Source organism: Bombus affinis, unplaced genomic scaffold (assembly GCF_024516045.1).
Source record: "Bombus affinis isolate iyBomAffi1 unplaced genomic scaffold, iyBomAffi1.2 ctg00000284.1, whole genome shotgun sequence".
Taxonomy (NCBI): domain Eukaryota; kingdom Metazoa; phylum Arthropoda; class Insecta; order Hymenoptera; family Apidae; genus Bombus; species Bombus affinis.
In genome coordinates, this window is record NW_026108971.1 from 12,741 (window position 1) to 33,192 (window position 20,452).

The following is a 20,452-nucleotide window of genomic DNA, read 5'->3' on the forward strand; positions in this document are numbered from 1 at the left end:
TGTTTGACACAATGTTTCACACAAAAACGTAGACTAAGAAGCATATGGCAGACCCATAGAACACCGGAGGACAAACGCAAACTAAACAACGCAACTAGAAAACTATCCTAAACTATAAAAAACTACAATAATGACCGTTTTCACAAATATCTCGCCAGCTTGTCCCCCACAGCCGACTCCAACTACTCACTATGGAAGGCCTCCAGGAAACTCACGCGCCTCCCACAAATAATACCTCCAATCCGCCGTCCGCAGGGTGGATGGGCGCGTAGCCCTATAGAAAAAGCCAACCTATTTGCCAAACACTTGACTGAAGTATTCCAACTCCATTCCTCCATAGCTGCAGCGGACGTTACCGAATATCTGCACACTCCCTTCCAAATGTCCCCTCCTATTGAACCCTTCACTTCTTCAGAGATCATAGAAGCAATCAGTCGCCTAAACCCCAAGAAAGCAGCAGGTCACGACCTAATAGGAAATAAAGCAATCAAGGAACTTCCGATAAAAGGGATTGCACTCATCGCATCAATCTTTAACGCTATCCTCCGCCTTCAACACTTTCCCTAGGCTTGGAAAATCCCACTGATCACCCTCATCCCTAAACCCGGTAAACCAATATATGAAACCAGCTCCTATCGCCCAATCAGTCTTTTACCTACCCTGTCTAAACTATTCGAGAGGATGCTCACGAATCGTCTCCTTCCACTCCTAGAAGAATTGAAAACACTCCCAGACCACCAATTCGGCTTCCGAAAACAACACTCAACAGTAGAGCAAATCCACCGCATAACCCACATGATCAGCCAAACCCTTGAAAAGAAAAAATACTGCTCAGCGGTATTCCTAGACATCCAACAGGCATTCGACAAAGTATGGCATAAAGGGCCACTCTACAAGCTCAAAAAGATCCTACCTCATCCATACTACTCCATCTTAAAATCCTACCTAACCAACAGACAATTCATAGTTAAATGTCTAGGCGCCACTTCCGCAACATTCCCAATAGAATCCGGCATACCCCAAGGTAGTGTCCTCGGACCCCTACTGTTTTCCATCTACACTGCCGACTTACCTATAGCAAACGAGGTAACAATAGCAACATTTGCCGACGACATAGCACTATTAGCTACCCACGCAGACCCGGCAATTGCCTCATCCACTCTCCAGCGAAGTATCGACACCATGGAAAAGTGGTTCCAAAAATGGGGTTTCAAAATAAACGAAAAAAAATCCTCTCATGTAACCTTCACGCTCCGAAAACAAACCTGCCCCCAGGTCACCATTAACAACACAATAATCCCAAGCAAGGACTCCGTAAGATACATGGGCATGACCCTGGACAGGAGGCTAACTTGGAAAAAACATATCTCAGAAAAAACAAAGCAACTAAAGGAAAAATTAAGAAAATTCTATTGGTTCACGGGCCGACGCTCCAAACTAAACATACAGAACAAAATAATCCTCTACAAGGCCGTAATAAAACCTGTCTGGACCTATGGAATCCAACTATGGGGAACAGCAAGTAATTCCAACATTGAAATACTCCAACGCTTCCAATCGAAAACGCTAAGATCCCTATCAAATGCACCCTGGTATGTTACCAACGAAACAATCCACCGTGACATCAAGATACCTACAGTCAAAGATGAAATACACAAGTCCAGAAGCAGATATAACACAAGAGTCAACAACCACCACAACCCACTAGTCACCCAACTACTGGACACGACGGACCGATCTACATTTATCATATTTTATATAAAATTAGAAGGGACCTTTAAAAAATTGCATGCAACAACACACTTACAGGTACTCTTGAATTAGTTTTTCTACATGTCCGATTATGTCTTTATATGTATATGTCAATTCAAATTTATTTTCTTAAATGTCCCTTAATGAAAAACTAACACTTCATATTAACTTTGAACTTTTGAGTTCTTAGAATATTCTGATTTAGTCACTGGCTGTACCATAAATTCATTTACAGATATTATATTTCCACCAAGAGCTAGTTTTATTATGAGCCTTCCTGCATCATCATCGAATCCTTCTATTTGACCATAATTATTACTTTGTTCTCCAGCTATAATTTTCACAAATGTTCCTTTCTCGATTTTAACTTCTTCCTCTTCTTTTTTGAAATCTGTATTTTTCTTCTGCAATGCTACTTTGTCTGCTCCAAGACCCATACCTTTTGGTCGTAATTCTGGTATGACAGCTGCTACTAATCTGTAATAGTTAGAATAAACGATTGTGAAATAAAAAATGATGTTCTCTGTTTACTTTCCAATAAGTGATGTATTAAATACATATAATTAATTTAATCCAGAGTAAAATTCATACTTTTCATTTCAACCAATTCCCTTTCCTGGTTGCCATCCCATTCCCCTTAACATTGCTACACCAAAAGCATCAATAGGAATTTTTTCATAATCTTCTAACGTAGACTGAAAAATACAAAACGATATTTATAATATGCAAATGTAATACATCTGTGCATTGCACATCAATATGTTGATAACGTACCTGTTCTTTGCCTCTTAATGATTCATCTTCTACTAAAGGTAAAGTTAAATCATTTGTTTTAGTTTCATATTTATTCTTTGACTTAAGTTCCCCAATGATTTCTTTAGTCGCTTGCTCTTCTAAAGTAACAACTTTATTTTCACTATCTTCAACTGGCTCTTTCTTTATTGATATTATTGGCGATGTTTTTCCATTAGATAGCTTTGATTTTGCCTCGTTAACACTAGCGTCTCCTACCTTTTCCTTATCTGCCTTCGGAAGGAAAATGTCTGCATCTATTTTATTAAGAATTCTATCATGCCAGGTTTTTGAACCTAGTAATGGAATAATTAGAGGTTCATCTTTTTTTTCTTCCTCATTGAAATAAAAAAATTGTTTTCAAATATATATATTCCGCTATTGGTGATTTTTATAGGTTAGGTTGAGGTTATATGTTTCTTGATTATAAATTTTACTTTTTGAACTCACCCTATTACTTTAATACCTTTCTCATCAAGGCATTCAATGTAATCAACTTTCTTTTTTTCTTGTGGAATAGCATTTTTTAACACAGGTTTCTTAATAGATTTCGCAAAACCGAAGGAAATCTTCTTTCCTTCTTCTGCCATTTATTTGTTATTTTAACACTGACTTATAGATCAATACACATGTATATACTAGACATAAAGATTGATGTCACTTGAATCTACGTACATGAATCTGATATCTTATTATACTTTATTAATCTACTCAAAATTACTTGCACATTACTAAAATTTCATTCCGACAATGTATCAAGCGTCTGAATAAGTGACATTAAAGTAAACATATATCAAAGAGGAAATAAGAAGAACTGACGCCTATGGTTTTCTATGTTACAGAGCTAGTGCTGCATCATACGGCCAAATGCCGAAGGTGGCTTATGCTAGTATATACCTGCCTATACGTTTCAATGAGAAAATCGATATTATGTGTTCATGTGAAAATTCACATTTCCCTAGGAGCTGTATTTTGATAGATTTAAGCTTCTAATGGAGCATTTTAAACGTATAGAGTATACTATGAAGTAGATAGTAGTGCGGATCATTTTATATTCATAGAAAGTTTGAATGTATAGAAATGTACAAAATGCTCATGATATGCAAAAATATGCAAAATATTCAAAGTAAACCAATCATCAAAAAGTTTAGAAGGTGAAACAAATTTCTTTAATAACACCTAGATTAATTTTTATTTGTTAACAATCCCATATATAACCATAGCTTTCGCCCGGCGCATATACGCGCCCATACATGCGTCAATAAGATAAGAGGAAATAAAAGACTGATTATCGATAAAATACACTAACACATATGTAATACGTGGATATATTACCACTCAGATTACACATATTATATATTATAAGGGAATATGTATACCACGTATATATGTAGAACGAACATTTCAAACTTGTTTATAGCCCGTGCGAACACATAAATGCACGCACACGAACAATTTTTCGAACGATAATTATATTAATAATTTATAACCATTTATATTTTTATATTTTTATATTTTTATATTTTTATATTTTTATATTTTTATATGATAAGCATTTATATTTTTTAAAATATGTTCTTATGGCATACATATTTATTCCACGCTTCATATCTATCCACATCCGTAACTGTAGGTGACATTGTTTTTTAACAATTTTGCTATTATTTCATAATTCTTTAATTCATATTTCAAAGTCGTAACAGATGTTTCTTTTTTTTTTTTTTTTTTTTCAAGTTTTTCCCATATTGGACTTATTTCGAGCAGCCATGCTTGCTTACAAAGCAATTTTATATCCACGCAAGAATATTTTTCAGTAGATTTTATTATGTGGTTTACAACATCCATATTCTCTAATAACTGGTTGCTAAGGTATAATTTGAACATACCAAGTCGAGTAACTTCATTTGGTAATGATACGTATATTTTCTTTTCAAGGCATCTGCGTAAAGCTGCATCAATGTCCCTAATAATATATTTACAATAAATATTATTGTTCTGTTATATTAATAATAACAAAGGAATATTCCGCACAACACAATAATTAAGATTAAGATAATGAATAATTATGATATTAAGATATTTTCTACTTAGAAAACATTGAAATAGCGTGATATACATAGCAAGGGCAATTAGTTGCAGCCAAAAGAACTACATTAGAATTTTCGTTAGATACTAATCCATCCAATCTAGAAAGAAGTTCTGATCTGAATCTCTTTGCAGGTTCAGACAATGTACAGTTTACTCCTTTATTTGTGCCTATCCAGTCAATCTCGTCGATAAAAATAATTGTAGGCGAAAAATTATAGGCAAGTTCAAATAAAACCTGTTCAGTTTAACAAATGTATTAATGTAACTATTCTATTTATATATGATTATTATTATATATGATATATTCCAGAATCTCTTCTTCATAGACAAAGGAAATCAACTTACACGGATATACTTCTCGGAATCACCTCTCCATTTGCTCACCAATGAGCTGGCCGTTATGTTAAAAAAGGTGCATTGACATTCCAGGGAGAAAATGGGCCTTTAAAAAAGATAAGGTACTTGAGGAGATACACAATGGCCTCCTTAATAGCAGATTTACATTCCTCTAGGCCTACGATGTTGTCCCAATATACATTTAATTTTGTCAGTATGATTTCCTACGACAATACAAAGATGAAATGGCGCATAATCTCCGTATTAATTTCCGTAAGTGTTATGTAATTCGTTATTTAAAGCTTTACTGAAATCAGTATTTACAATACGTATATTAATCGAAAATAACTTACGCATGAAATGTCTTCAATAATCTTCCATAATTCCAGATTGTCTATATAAAGCTTCTGAGCCTATTTTGATATCTTTGATTGCGTGGATTGTTCCATTAAGATGTTAAATAGCTCTCCTCTTCTGATGAAGATTCATCGCTTTCATTGGCGAAAATTGATGTCACTGTCATTGCGAGATTAATATCATCCGTAGCATCACCCCTCATCTTCTGTTGTGCATTCCTCCCTTTCACAGACCCAGATACAGACTCAATTCTCGTTTGTTTGCTAACAGATTTGACACGTTTTACTACTTCTTCAAAGATTGAATGATATTGTAATCGATACGTTGAATACGTTGAGAACGTTGAATAGTGTTAAATAATTTAAATTCTTACACTTTGTTCGCATTTGTCATTTCCCTCGTCTTTATTTCCTTTTCAGTTATTTTCTTGCACAATATAGGATATTTTTGGAATTTCATCTTGTAATAATTTTCATATTCTGTAAGAATAATTTCCAAATCGACGTTGTCGCAGACTCGATATTTCCGAGGTAGACGAGATTCCCGGATTAATACATCGCTAATGTCTACATATCTAAAAAATATAATTTTTAATTCATTGAACAAATTTTATGCTATGAGTACACACTATACGATAATCATCAATTAACTGTTTTATTTCTAGGTAAGACAGACAAAAAGAATGTACTGTCTATTTATTATTATATAAATCCTCGGCGATAATTTTTTGCCTTCTGCCTTTTAATTTCTAATTTTTAAAGTTTGAATTTAAATATATTTTCATTTATAACTAGTTAATCTACGTTATCGATTGAGTTACTCTATAACTACTGAGTTACCGATGTCGATTTTCAAATTTTGGTTCCTTCCCCTCTTTCCGCACTAATTTCTATTTCGATTGGTCGCCGATATTATTCGAAAAAATTGCAACTAAGAAGATATCTAAATATATACACATAATATAAATATATAAACATAATTTTGTTATCTACTATCTTGATACGTGCAAAGATAAATCTTAATGATATATAATACAGCGTAAATGGTTATAAATAATTAATTATTGACAATAATTATAAGAATTATCGAAAGAAAAAATCATAGATACTATGTGCGAGTGTAAAATATCACAAAAAATGAACAACAATTGTGAAAAACGCAATATGGCAAATCAATGACAAAACACACTCATGACTGTCATGGAAGTTCCAAAGTCTTTTCGCAAATTATGAGATATCTTATTTGTGGTACCTTGCAGCGATAAATCACCGTTCATTGTAATAGTTTTAAATGTGATAATGATATCCTTGTATTGACTATCGTTTTTCGATAGTTACGAGAATTTTCGTTTATTACTTTGAGACAATCCGTCACTTCCTTTCTCTTATAAAGTTTCCCTTCAACTCCGTTGAAAACTGAGCATCAAACAGGAGACGAACGATTTGTTGTCATGGCAATGTTAGTTCACACGTAAGCAGGGTGCGAATATAATGATGGAATAGTCGAATCCTGTCTACTGTATAGTAAGATGGATGCGACATGGAAATAGAAAGAGAAGGCTGTATATAAGCATTTTCTGTCCTTGTTTAATCAGGCATGCACACTAGTGGACACTGACGGCGCTCGTTTACCGTTGTTACACATTTCCGGTACAAGTACGCGGGCATTAGAGAAGGACGGAACGGTCTCTCTCTTTACCCCTATATCGCGTTTTTAGTTCGCTCACGCGCTCTGTACTTATATCTATTACATTTCCACCATAAGCAGCGGCCGTGCAGTGACTTACAAAAGTTTCGAACTCGCGGACGTTTAATCACGTTCCCTACTCCGAAGGGGTAAGTACAAAGTTGCTCGTCTCAGTACTCTTGTTAGAAGTTTTATCATCTTTTTCATTTCGTGGCTACAAGTTTCCCAGGAAATTCTTATCGTTTTACAAGGGCTGTGGGACACAGTGACGTCAGCTATCGATCATATACGCGAATTTGTTGTAAATTAATTAGGAGAATATCTGGAGTTGTTTATCGTTGCCAGCTGTAAAATATTAGAATTTTTCATTCATAATTGTCATATTTTCGACTCTTCCGTTGCCAAGACCATCTTGAAAGATTTTTGGTATGTTCCATCACCCTTGTTAAAAGTGTGCCCATTGGTTAGCTATATTGATTTTAAAAACCAATACGTATATCAAGTTTATTATTTAACAGAAACAAAGAAATTCGTTTTATTAACGAATTTTCGATGTTTCTTCTCAATTTCCTTTAGCATCGAACGAAGAACATTATTTGATCAAACGTTTCATCGTTCAGATTATATTTCGTTTAAAAAGATTGAAATTGATATTGAGATAAAATCAAAAAGTATCCGTTGTTCTCGAACATTCTAGTATTCCTTCGCCGCCCGGGAGAAAGACAGGTATGAAGAAAGAGGATATTTTTTTTTATTAACTTTTTAATATTGATATTTCGACAAATATTGACGTGTGCAGTGAGAAAATCGAGTGAAATTTTCAATAATATCGTTTTAATAATTTGTGAAACGAATTAGTTTGGTTTTTTCCATTTTTATTAGTTTCCGTCAGTGCTGATTGACGCGCCACTCCAGTTTCCATTTCCGTTTCTCGAAATTTCCTACGTCCTTGGTCTTTGGGACTCTTTGCCCAGGTAACTGCATTGCTTCTGGGTACGTCTCACCGTTCGGGTCTCTCGAGCTTTCGGTGTCAGTTGTTACCGTTGAAGGAAGAGAAGCTAGTGACGGATATTATCGGATAAATCGTTTATTCTGGAAAAGTTCGAGTAAGTTCGTTCTGTTTGAATAAATCAAGACATAGATCAATTTTTATCGTATCATCGTGATTCGCCATGTCGTACGTTTGGTTTCGGGATACCATATGTTTTTAATTTGGTACTTTTAATTTGACATTTTACGCCTATAATCGTGACAGGAAGATACTTTCAGTGAATTATAAATATTTTAAATTATAAATTATAAATATTTGTTATAAATTACAATCATACTACGGGGAAAAGTGAAACATATGTTTTCTTGTGGAACGATTCATGTGATAGTAAATTATTCGAAGCATAATAATGCAATTATTTCTGTGTTATTGCTTTATCGAAGCATAATAAAGCATTAAACATCTATACGGTAACATTTACGGACGAATATTGGGGTAATATTATCGCGTCGCTTTAATCTGGCATTTAATGCTTTGATTGCGGTCTTTGAAATGGCATCACAGATGCTGGTATAATATCACACGAAAAAGGAAGGACCACCAAGTGCACCAGTGCGTTGCAGCCATCGGGGGTGGCTTTGACGCCGGTGCCGAGGAGAGGCGCAGAACGTGTTCGATCGACCCGCGAACGCAGCCCGTGCTCGTACTGCGACAGAGTTCGTTTCAGTTAGTCTCAGTCGCTGTTTGCCCGTCGACAGCGTATAGTCGCGCCGGCCAACGATTATTTTTTTCTTTTTTTGTTTCTCGATAATTCTCTCGCAACGTTCTATACGTACACGTTCTATACGTACACCATCAGTTTATCGCGTGATCATTGTTCCCGCTTCCCCTACCTTTTGTCACGTCCTTCAAAGAAGATTTCCCTTCAGTTTTTTGTTGTTTGGGGAAAATTCATCGCTCGGACACATGGATTTATCGACACGACGGTTTATCGAGGCATCAGCGTGATGTACTTTTCAAGTTTCATATTTTCTCTATGATACTTTCTAAGGAGAATTTAGAATTCGAAAGATATCAATTTCCAGGAAATATAGGTCTTTATGAGACCATCGATAGGTTTGAATTTAATTAACTCTCTTATAATTGGTATTTCAATTTTTTAATTCCTTAAATTTAGCTTTCTTTAGACGATATAACGCGGGCATTTTATGATATATCCAATATATTCGTATATATTTTACTTTATACATTCGATAAATTTCCTTGGTTGGCCGGCCTGCAACCCACATACGGCACTTAATAAAAATTTGTTTCGTTAGAGGTCGGTGTTTGTTCATCTTCGTCATAAAAATGTCATGACGTCATATCATATCACAAGGGTTCTTCTGAAAGCTAGATATTCGATAACAAGATTAATGGTCTTCGGTAGCTTGCAATGTCAAGCTTTGAACTGGCGGGATCGCCTTGCTGTCAAATCGCCATTCAGCAGCGACCATATTCTTTAACTACGTTCAAGACGTATATCACGCTACAGGAACCATCAAAGGAGGATAATTGCAAGTTAGTTGCCCCTTAGAAACGAGACAGTTGGTTGTTACTTGTTATCCGTAGTTGGTAGTTGTTCTCCTTAGTCGCCACATATTATAAAGACGACATTCATAGTCACCAGTTGCCTTCGCTAATAGTTTCTTGTTGTCTGTAGTTAGTTCTCGTCATCGCTATGTATTCCATCAACCACGTAAAATTTAACATATAGGATTTTATTCTTTTTTATTCTTTCTGTAGGAAGATTCTTTAAGTAATATGAATTTAAGTAACTATTTTATGATACAATAAAGTGGAAAAACGATTATTTTACGTAACGTAATGTTTTAAAGAACATTGAATTTAAAGGATTCAGATAGATATCTTAAACGTAATTAAACCCTCCATATCGTAACAAATTAAAAGAAATTGCGCAAGAAAGTACAAATACATTTAATGCATAAAACATATATTTAAAATCCAAATGTAGGCGTTGACGCGTGCGTGCTACATGTTCGAAACGTTCGTTACATCCGCGATAAAATTTGTAACGACGAAGAAGCTTAACATATGGTGTGCTTCAAGACGATAGTAAAAAGTGTTGGCGGATTTTTCGAAATTTCTTCCATTCTTAATAAAAATATATTGTATAAATATAGTAAGATTTTTCAAATTTAAATAGTTATAATGATTTGAAACTTTACAATCGTACGGTTCTGTTTTATCCTTTGAATATACCTGTCATTTTCATATCTCCTTTTAACTAAACTAAATATTTGGAAATCCTATAATTTGTACACTTCTATTTGTGAATAAGATCGATGAAATTAACGCGTAACTATGCTTTCAATAATGGCTTCGATGTATTGCTCACCATTATGGCGGATTAACGTCTCTAAGTGATCGACCTTAATCACTAAATGGCAGCCGCGATTCAGTGGTAGAGCCTTACACATGACGGACATTGCAAGCGCTTGTAAGACGTCTATCGTGAAACGTTTCCAATAGCATCGATTACGACGACGGTGAAATCCGAATAGAAATATATATCGCGTATCGCTTCAGTCTGACATGTCTTAAAATAGAATCACAATTTTTCGTTCTTAAATAAAAAAAAAAAAAAAAATAAGAAAAAAGAAAAAAAAGTCTATAAAAATTATATGCAAATAAAATAGATAAATGGATAAATGGTTGTACAAATTTATAAAACAGATATTACAAATATACGTAAATAAATTATATATTTATAAGTTGTTTGTTTAAATAAATAAAAGGGATATTTACGACTTACAATGAACGTAGTCCTGTTTTTAGTTTTAAACAAAGCAAAAACGGATAACAACTTTTTAAAATGTAAAACTCAACGCAACAGTGGTTTGTTTTAATTAATCAATAACGTTCAAAGTTAATTAATTTAGAGTGGTTTGTACATTTTGTATGCTCGCCGTATTTTAACGTTTGATGTGTAACGTTTGATGTAGTACTTGATGCCCGAAAAATCGAAAAATAATTAAATTTGATCGTTTCGTCGAATTTACAAGTGTGTATATTCGTGTGAAATCCTATGTGCTTGTGTATGCTGATGTGAAAGGCGGTAATATATTTTTCTTTTTTCGATTATTGTTGTCAACTTTTGTGTGGAATAAATCAATTCCGTGAATAGAAGTGCAATCAATACAGCTTACTATGAAATGATAGCACAACAACAGTACATATCGCCATTGACGTCAGCTTCACAAAATTTCTCGAGTATCGAGGTCGTCCATTTGGGTTAAGAATTTATTTCCAAAATGCCACAAGCACGAATATCTTATGGAAATCCACTGTATTTCCACTGTAATTTTTAATAATCAGATTCCATATTGTATGCTACGATTCGAGGAAAATCCGCAGCTAATTATTATCTTTGCTGCCTTTAAATACCATAAATAGTCGTCCGTAAATTTTAAAAGATTTTCTGTGCCATACTTATATTGTGTATTTTAGTCTTAAGGTGCGGGTCGTGTTCAATTAATCGAAAGTGATGAAACTGTAATGGGTCACGATAGTCAAATATTAAAAATGGTCTCGTTGGCTACATTTAAAATCTTTACGAGATATATATGCATAGTACGTTGCTACTAGCAACGGGTAGCGATGAGCAATAGAGAACAGTACCTTCCTTATCTCGTCGTGATTATGTACATACCAGTAATGCACAGTACTCGTACTGAATATCTTACAACATCTACATAGATTTTCAGATTTGTTTCGAATATTACCAGCATAACCATGATAGTAGAATTCTGTTACAGTATTAATTCTATAGTGCCGTTATGCATAATACAGCCCTAAAATGTTTCTACAAATATACGAATATTTTCGTCAGCTACTATATTCCAACCATGGCTTATTATGAAAGGAAATATATAACGAAATTACTTGTTTTTTTAGACTAAATTAGTTTAATTTGAATAATTTTAGTAATTGTGTAGGATCGAACAACAACTTATCATTAGCTTCACTCGAGACTTGATTGCACGTAGCAACGTAATTGCGTTGGAACTGAGGGTAGAAAACAATGTCAACCGTTAGACGCGTCTGTCTGGCGAATGTGTAACGCGTGAATAATAGATGGCGGCAATCACGTGAACCCTACTTATAGCTGTTTCGGCTTATATCGTAGCATTCAACCTAGGGTAAAACGATAGGGATCATTAGAAGTTGAAAGGCCGGCTGATCAGCCTCATTTTGTTCCATTTTTTAATCAAGCGATGAATCGACAAATTGTACAGATTTCGATGGTTATCACAGTTCTCTGGGAATTTTCAAGCGCGGTTCGTCGAATTTAGTCGGATTGGCTACAGACTCTTTTACGAGCAGCTTGAAACTCGATCTAGTTTCGAGAAAATGAAAAATTCGTTTTATCTCTTTGCTTCCCTGTTCCTTCCTTCCTCTTTTTTTTGCTTTTTACATTGCGTTAAGACCGGCTAAATAATATTGATTGCCATGGACGTTGGCTGGTTCAAAATCACTGACATCGACGATAACAAAAGTAAGTTTGATGATCATTTATCTGAGCCGGTGTTATTCGACTTGAGCTCTGCACATTTGTTAATATTATTCTAGTAGGGATGAGATACTACAAATTTTAAATAACTTCGATTAAAATTATATTATAAAAATTATATTACATTAACGTTTAGAAGTCAATAAAGTGGAAAGAATTACGCGAGATAATGTAAATATAAATTACATTACAAGGAAACAATACGGCTAGGTAATTTGAAACATTCTGGCTAAAATTGCATTCTTTCAAAGTTAGGACGTACAGTATTTACAAAGCAGATTAAGTATCAAATGGGGTACTTAAGAAAATTCATGTTATCATTCTTTAGTAAACATTTTCAGGTTATAGCCTTCTGCAAAAGCTGCTTTTCGTTACGTTAACGTATTCATTATTAATATTAATCATATTGTTCTTATCTCCTAGGGGCATAACAATCCATTTTTATATTGTGTTAAAGCTAAATTTCTATTATATTTTCGCAAAATTTTCTTTCGTTTTATAGAGAAATGATAGATACACAGCATTTTTTGTTTTATGTTATTTTATATTAAATTGGAGAAAGGTGGATCGCACATAATTGAATAAAATAATATAATGCAAAAAATATCGTACATCTATCATTTCTTTATAAACCGAAAGAAACTTTTGGAACAACCTAATATTTCTCTCCAACGACACTTCTACGATGTTAAAATATTTGATAAAAATATTTGATAAAAATATTAAGAAATTCTAATATTGATTTAAACGTATCGATTTATTTACTTTTCGCTGCCAGAAATTGTTAATTATGATTTCCACTTGAAAGCGTATTTCATATTATGAGGATAAATGATCAAATTCATCTCTAATATACACGTTAGAGAGTCATTTATAGCTGCAATCCTGTTTACCGCTCATATTCCTGGAACTCGATAATTCACTAGGCGATTGCTTTAACCGTGCAGAATACATCCATAAATAATTAATCGCCATTAATATTCCATCGACTTTTGAAAATCCCTGATGTGATCTATTTCACGTGATGAGAATACGTGTAAAGTGAGGTTATTGCTTGATTATCTTTAGTCGAATAAATCGAGTGATTCAAATTATAATGCGGAAGAAAGTCAAAACTATGTATATTATTTTTTTCAATTTTTATGTATCATTTGACGGAAGGAAATTTCGTAAGTAAGGTTCACCTTCTTTAATGTCAATGATTTTGACATATGTTATTAAGCTCCAAATTCTAAGCAATCTTCTATATATATATATATATATATATATGTAGTATCTTAATGGGTCTTAGAGGAAAGGACAAGTAATGATGTTTTGATTTAATAAATAATGTTCGAAGCAACGAAATGATTACGATGCTGTCGTACGTCTTATTCTCATAGACGGCTTCCGACTTCCCGATTCACACTCTTCCGCTTCTACACTCGCTCGCTCTCGCTTCTCAAGTCACACTCTGCACACCTTTTGCATCCGTCTTCTCCGGCTTCTCAACTAACACTGCCTTTAGCGTCTCTTTGTCTTTTCCCGTCCTATCGGACACGTGTCCCGAAACGCCCGTGGCCAGAGTCACGCAGGCCCTTTCCACGAAACTATCCACTTAAAAAGAACCGACGACACATTGATGTACCCGACGATGCCGCGGCTCTCGCGGCATTGTTTATGGTTCGGCAGATATCTTAGGCCTTTTGTCCACGATACTACATATATAACATACGTATAATAGCCAAAGTTCAACTGCCAAGTATACGCAAAGCTTTTATTTTCAATTTATGCGACACCACTATGTTTCATGAATTTATTTGCTAACGGTATTGAAACAAATAACAAGCAGAGGACGAACTATCCGTGAACTGTTTTGCCAACGAGTACGCTTCCAATATTTTCTGTTTGAGAAAACACACTTGTTGCTGTTGCAACTCCAAATATTTTTACAGCCGACGTTTTTGCCATGAATCATCGGCTAACATATAAAATAGAGAAAAGCCATAGTTGATTGTAATGGAAATTTAGAAAACCTGAAACTCGATATAGAAGGGAAAAATAAAGGAAAGGAAGGGAGAGATAATTGGAAGCTTGGGGCCAGGTTTAATTCACTGAAACCGGGCTGCTTGTGTCATCACGAAACAGAATTGCCAGTACGTCATTTCTGTGCTCCCGTCCTCGTAAAAACGGTTTCACTCGTTAAGAAAAAACGAATAGGCGGTGAAGAGAGAAAAAAGCAGACAGAGAGCGCTTTTAAAAAGCTGACGAAGCGTGCGTTGCCACAACGAGACACACGGTGCTATTTGTCGTTTTAAATTGCGCCGCAACTTGTTTTTCAGATCTTTGCTAGAGACACGTGAAAACACGTTGGAAGTATATTTCTTGTTTTTGTGGAATTTAGCTGGAAAATAAAAAATAACGTAAAACATGTACTTACGACTTACAGAGTAATTGAATGTATACACTATAATAACCAGCGATTTAAGGCTTTAAAAGATCGAAAAAAAAGAAAAGAAAAGAAGAAAGATAATATGTTGTGGCAGTCTAACTCGATCTAAGGAAATAGAGAGGGAGGGGGTTGGGGGGGGGGGGCAAAGCTTGTTAATCTGGAAAGAATACAAGCATCAATTTCAAGCACTTATAGAGAATCAAGCGGGCTTGTTAAGGTCGTAAGTTGGACAATTATCCCGTGTTAGGTTCAATCAGCTTAGTCCTACACAAAATTGATCGAATCATGTGAAAACAAATGTATTCTGATTTTTGTCGCAGATATTTCTGGTCTACGCACTCCAGTGCCCACAAAGCAGTTATTGAAACAGCTGATTTTCGCCTATTCTAGAGCGACAACATCCCCTGATCTTTTACAACCATGAAGGACCTGTACTCGAAAATACTTGCAATTCTCATCTGCTTGCAGGTTATTTTCGTCACTTTCTTCCCGTCAGGGGCTGGTAAGTTGATACTGATTAATTATACCATCGAAATTCTATATAATGGCTACAAAAAATATTTGCATCATTACCCTCATTTCCTAACGAAGCGCGTTTTTTTACCAAGTTTTATATTTCATTTCATAGTATCAAATCTCTGTAGTTACACGAAAGTATTAAATGATAGGAAACTTGATATACACGAATTTAATTAATTAATAAGTTAGTCGATATACAGCCATTATTATTTCATGTGAAATATTACAACGTCAAAAACTTAACGTTCTTGTACGTACAGTATTAATCACAAATTGTAAGAATGTTTACTGATAAGCAAAATAGATAATATGGAAAACGCAGACCTATGGAAAGAGAATTCCTGACATTAGACAGGAATACGCGATTGCACGAAATATTTTATGGTATGTCTGACATGGAGAATATATGCGGCGAAGTACGAAAAATTCATCCTGAGATATGTATACGACCTACGCGGTACGGGACGTGTTATAAATGGTTTTCGCCACTCAGCCGTATTTGAATTTGTGAACACGATCGAACAAATGACGCGACAATTATTAATTGCCGTCTCTGCCTTAGTAACGATTCGCGTTGGAACGAGGTCGAATCGTTCCGATTCCACGCGCGATTAACAAATAATTACAGTGGACATCAATTACTTGGATGACCTTCGTCATTTCAGCTTAAAACGATTAATTTGATCAAACCAACCAATTATTTCAATTAATACAATCTGCACTTTAAATTCGCACGTCTTGTGTATACACACCGGGCCAGAGAAAAGTTTTCATTCGTTCGAGTAGAACCTTCGTAGTCCTTGAGGACGCGTGTCGCTTCTCGTGCACCTAAAGTTTCGCTCAAATTAACCGATTTATTTGAATTCGAGCGAGTGAAAACCTCTTTGTCACCGTGAGTTTGTTACTTAATTGATACTCTTAGATGCCCTTTGCTTTCAATCTCTTACATCCATTCTTAATTAGTCAAGTCGTTTGACTTTTGACAAGTATTTTGAAACCATTTTACTAACACGAACCTACTTTTTTACTTGAGATTATCCGCTATTTTTATTCAAATGTATATGTACGTATATACACTTTTGAATTTTAAACGAACCTTCTATTATACCTATATCCTTTAAGTGCCGTTTTAAGTTTCAAGAGACTTTAACTCGGATAGCTCGACTTGGAGTTCTAACGTATACTGTAAAGCACACTTGCGAAGTAAAACAGCAAACACGATATAAAAACTTTTTGCCCATGTAAGAAATCGAATAACCTATTTCAACGGTGCTTTAATCTCATCGATGAAGCATCGATGCAACGAAGGAGCATCGTGATAGCCGCAATGCGGATCCGTTGAACAAAAATTTCCTGGTACGGTCGTTTTCGTAATGTTATTAACCGTTTTAGTGTCGGATGTTTCAAGACTCCGTATCGGTTTGTGCTGTGCAGCGCGATAGCGCTTCGTTTATTTATTTGCGAGTAGTACCGATCGACGCGATCGCGCTGCCCTTTTTCATCCTGTTTTTTTCATCGAAATATACCGTTCGACGTGCTCGCGCTTCATTTCATCGGTTATACTGGAAGCGTTACAACAAACACTCAAAAGTTTGCGAAATATTTATGCTCTGCGTTTCGTTTGTGTGATAACATTCTATAATGCAGGATTTGGTTTTCCGATTCAAGAGGTAATTTTTTATATTGGTTTTTTTTTTTATTTGGTTTATGATTATTTGAAAAACGAGTAATTACGAGAGGAAACTCTGATATGACTCGCGACGAGCACGCTTGAGCGCGTTGCGAATTAATGATCGTGACCATACATCGTGGCACAATTTACCACGGTACGCGAATAGAGTGATCACGCTGCGTGGCGTTAAAACGGTTAGCGTAACTGCGCGTACGATTGTCGAGTGACAAAGATATTGACGCTGGTAATCGTTTTCAGTGCATTTAGGAGGAAACTGTACTGATTTCGAAGGACGATCTGTCTTACATGGACAGATGTATGTGCCGGGACCTTGGATTTGCATACACTGCATATGTTACAATTCGAAGTCAACATCTTGCGGGCGTCTCCGCTGTTCAATTCCTGCGGTAAGTATATGCTCATTCTAAGAGCAACCAGCTTAACACAACCATGAGAAACTAAAGTACACCGTTAACGCTTGCATGCTGGTCGTTAAAACACATGCTGCGCGAATAGGGTACACAGCGATTCATTTAACTCGCCTTGAATTAGTTTTAGAAAGACAAACATGGACAGGGATAATTTTTGTCACGAGTCGTTTAATTTATTCGTTCATTAGAACGAATTAATTTACACCTGCTGAGATCGCGATTGATGCGACAAATTCGAAATCTTGTTCCATATAAATATTTTTAAACAAGCACGTCGTAAGCTTTGTATATTTTTTAATCGCAACGAAACTGTTCAGAGAAATGCTGAAATTATTAATTATAAAAGGAGATTTCTACGCATCGTTGTAAAAGTGTCAGGGAAAATATTCGTGAAACAGTTACGTTGTTACAAGTTCTACAAGAAGAAATATCGAAAATCACGTTCCACTTATTCAGTTGCACGTGTAAAAGGTATCTTGCGTTCGCGCAAAAAATCTCTGAAGGATACATGCTTTATAATAATTGGAGTGTCGAAGTTGTTACACGGATCGGCGTACACGTACCTTTTAATGAAACTAGGTTACTCATTCGTTATTCGTTCCTAATTTTCAGCTTCACGATTTTTACGCAATAAAATTTTATACACCTGTTCGGTTTATAAATGATTCAATTCAAATTTAACAGAATTAAAGTTGAAATAATCATTTGTACTTCATTAAAAGGTTCTTTCAGCATCTCGTTTCAATATTTTTATTGGTAATATTTTGTTGATCGTTATATTTAAATGGAGTTTTTCAAAGGAGAGACATTTTAAGGTAGGAAATGGACATACATTTATAATAAGAATTCAGAAGAAAGAATATTTCATACAGAAAGAAATATTCCGTATGTATAAATAACTACGCTATGAATTTTATATGTATCGGATATTCCTTCTGGTTAATGTATCTGATGTTTTTTCACGCGAGATAGCGTATATTTGCATCTATATGTCTCTTCGTTTCTCAGTAGTAAAACTTAGCATTCATGCGGCTGATAAGTAGTTACGCACTGACAACGAGAAACATAAAATGAGTAAGAAGCATGAGACATTCTATAGGAAAAATAAACTTGTTTTTATCTTTCATTGCATATTCGTCAGAATATTGTTAATAAATATTTAAGTTAAGATTTCAGTTGAAATAAATACATAGGATTAGACATTTATTTATATATATATCTATGAACGCATTTGACATAAAATTTTGATAACGACTAAAATTATATATTCTGATATTAAATTAATTTAATGAGAATAAAAAACTAATTTTTTTAAACAAGATTTTGTATAAAGTTATATTTATTAGGAAAAGTTCGTTCATCCCTTTATAATATGATAGGATTAGACTCATAGCTGTGTAAATCATTTCATGGAATAGTATATGTGTGCGTGTGTGTTCTAAGTTTTTACTATAAAAATGCTAAATGTACTAGGAGACGTTTTTAAAAATTCATACATTTTTCTTCATCAAACATATCAATCGTTATATTGAAAAGTTAATTATCTATTATTTGTTTCGAGCTGCACATTGATTGAGACATTCCTGTTGGTTATAATTGCGAATTTAACGCAACGAAGTTGTTTGAATCCCTTGCGAGCATGTAAATATATCGTCGAATTAATAGGTCAATTACTTGAGGTTGGAATTGAAAGAAAGAGAAAGGTGGAGGAGAAGTCTTGCGTTTGAATGCGGGACACTTTTAAAGCCCACAGTTCGCTGAAATTGCCAGAGAATTCAATTAAATGGCAAATTAAACCATTGAACTGAATCTGTTTCCAATCGCGAGCTTAGAAGTTCTATCCTTTGAATTTTTATATCAGTCAACTTTCTTTTTGTACGTACGGTAACGAATACAATTCATGAATTAATGAAGTATGTAATTGGATGAAAGTTCTTCTTCCTGGATTTAGTTTAGACTAAGAAAAATTATATAATAACGAAATTATCAACTTAAAATTGATAGAGTGTATAGTTTTTTTTCTTTTTTTTTTTTTTGCGTGAGGAGGGGAAAATGCTGTTACGCATACCCAGTGATCCGCATCACTGGGTTATGTGGGACTCGGGCGGATGTTGTTGCCATACCCACTAAAAACCCCTCCTCCTTTTTCCTTTGCTTTGAGGACAGACAACCCCGGTAAAACCTGTCGGCAGTCATCAGGGTTGTCCTTTCATGCCCCGTTGTATCTTCTTCGTCGGGCAGCTATTCTGTATATTCAGTATTGCTCTCGTCATCTTCTCAGCTAGTTCAGAATACTGGGCTGATCTCCTTCTGTGGTTCTTTGTTGTCTTGTATCTCTGCCTTCACTGCTCCGCGTAGTTGTTGTTGCTCTCGTTCTCCTCCTTGTCTCCTTCAAGGCCTTCGCTGTCACCCTCCTGTGAGACATGACGGTCTTGCGAAATTGCCTGAATTTATCCCAGCTCTCGTTCTTGGCGGTCACCGTGGCGATCAGATTGTCCACGTCTATCTTCTCGCCAAGAGCGTTCTCCAGCTCAATCCTTCTGTCCGTTCACCTCGGGCACGTGAAGAGGGCGTGCTCTGCATCGTCGTTAGGGTCTCCACAGTCGAGACAGTTGCTGTCGCTGCTCTTGCCAATCCTCTTTCTATAGACACCGAAACTCCTGTAGAGGTGGCCGTGTGTGCGTTATATATTTATTGGACGTGCGTGATAGCTGTGGTAGTTGGGCCTGGTCCGCTGTAATTGTCACTGGGGGCTGTAGATGTCGCTGCCGTCGTCCGACACTAGTTAGTGTCGAGTGCCGCCACACTCCCATGCCCGGTTAAC

General features: G+C 35.3%; 2 long non-coding RNA genes across 3 annotated transcripts; one reads left to right on the forward strand and one right to left on the reverse strand.

Annotated features, from left to right (window-relative positions):
* Positions 1–663: 663 nt before the first annotated feature.
* Positions 664–2,450, reverse strand: LOC126927867 (uncharacterized). Its single transcript, XR_007715987.1, has 2 exons — positions 2,344–2,450; positions 664–2,229 (listed from the first exon to the last, which is right to left on the reverse strand). It is a non-coding gene; the product is annotated as an uncharacterized LOC126927867 (long non-coding RNA).
* A 2,508-nt stretch (positions 2,451–4,958) lies between these two features.
* LOC126927861 (uncharacterized) lies at positions 4,959–5,702 on the forward strand. Of its 2 annotated transcripts, XR_007715981.1 has the most exons (3): positions 4,959–5,044; positions 5,145–5,241; positions 5,358–5,702. It is a non-coding gene; the product is annotated as an uncharacterized LOC126927861 (long non-coding RNA). The 2 variants fall into 2 exon arrangements; XR_007715980.1 differs by lacking the exon at positions 4,959–5,044 and having other exon boundaries at positions 5,091–5,241.
* Positions 5,703–20,452: the final 14,750 nt, after the last annotated feature.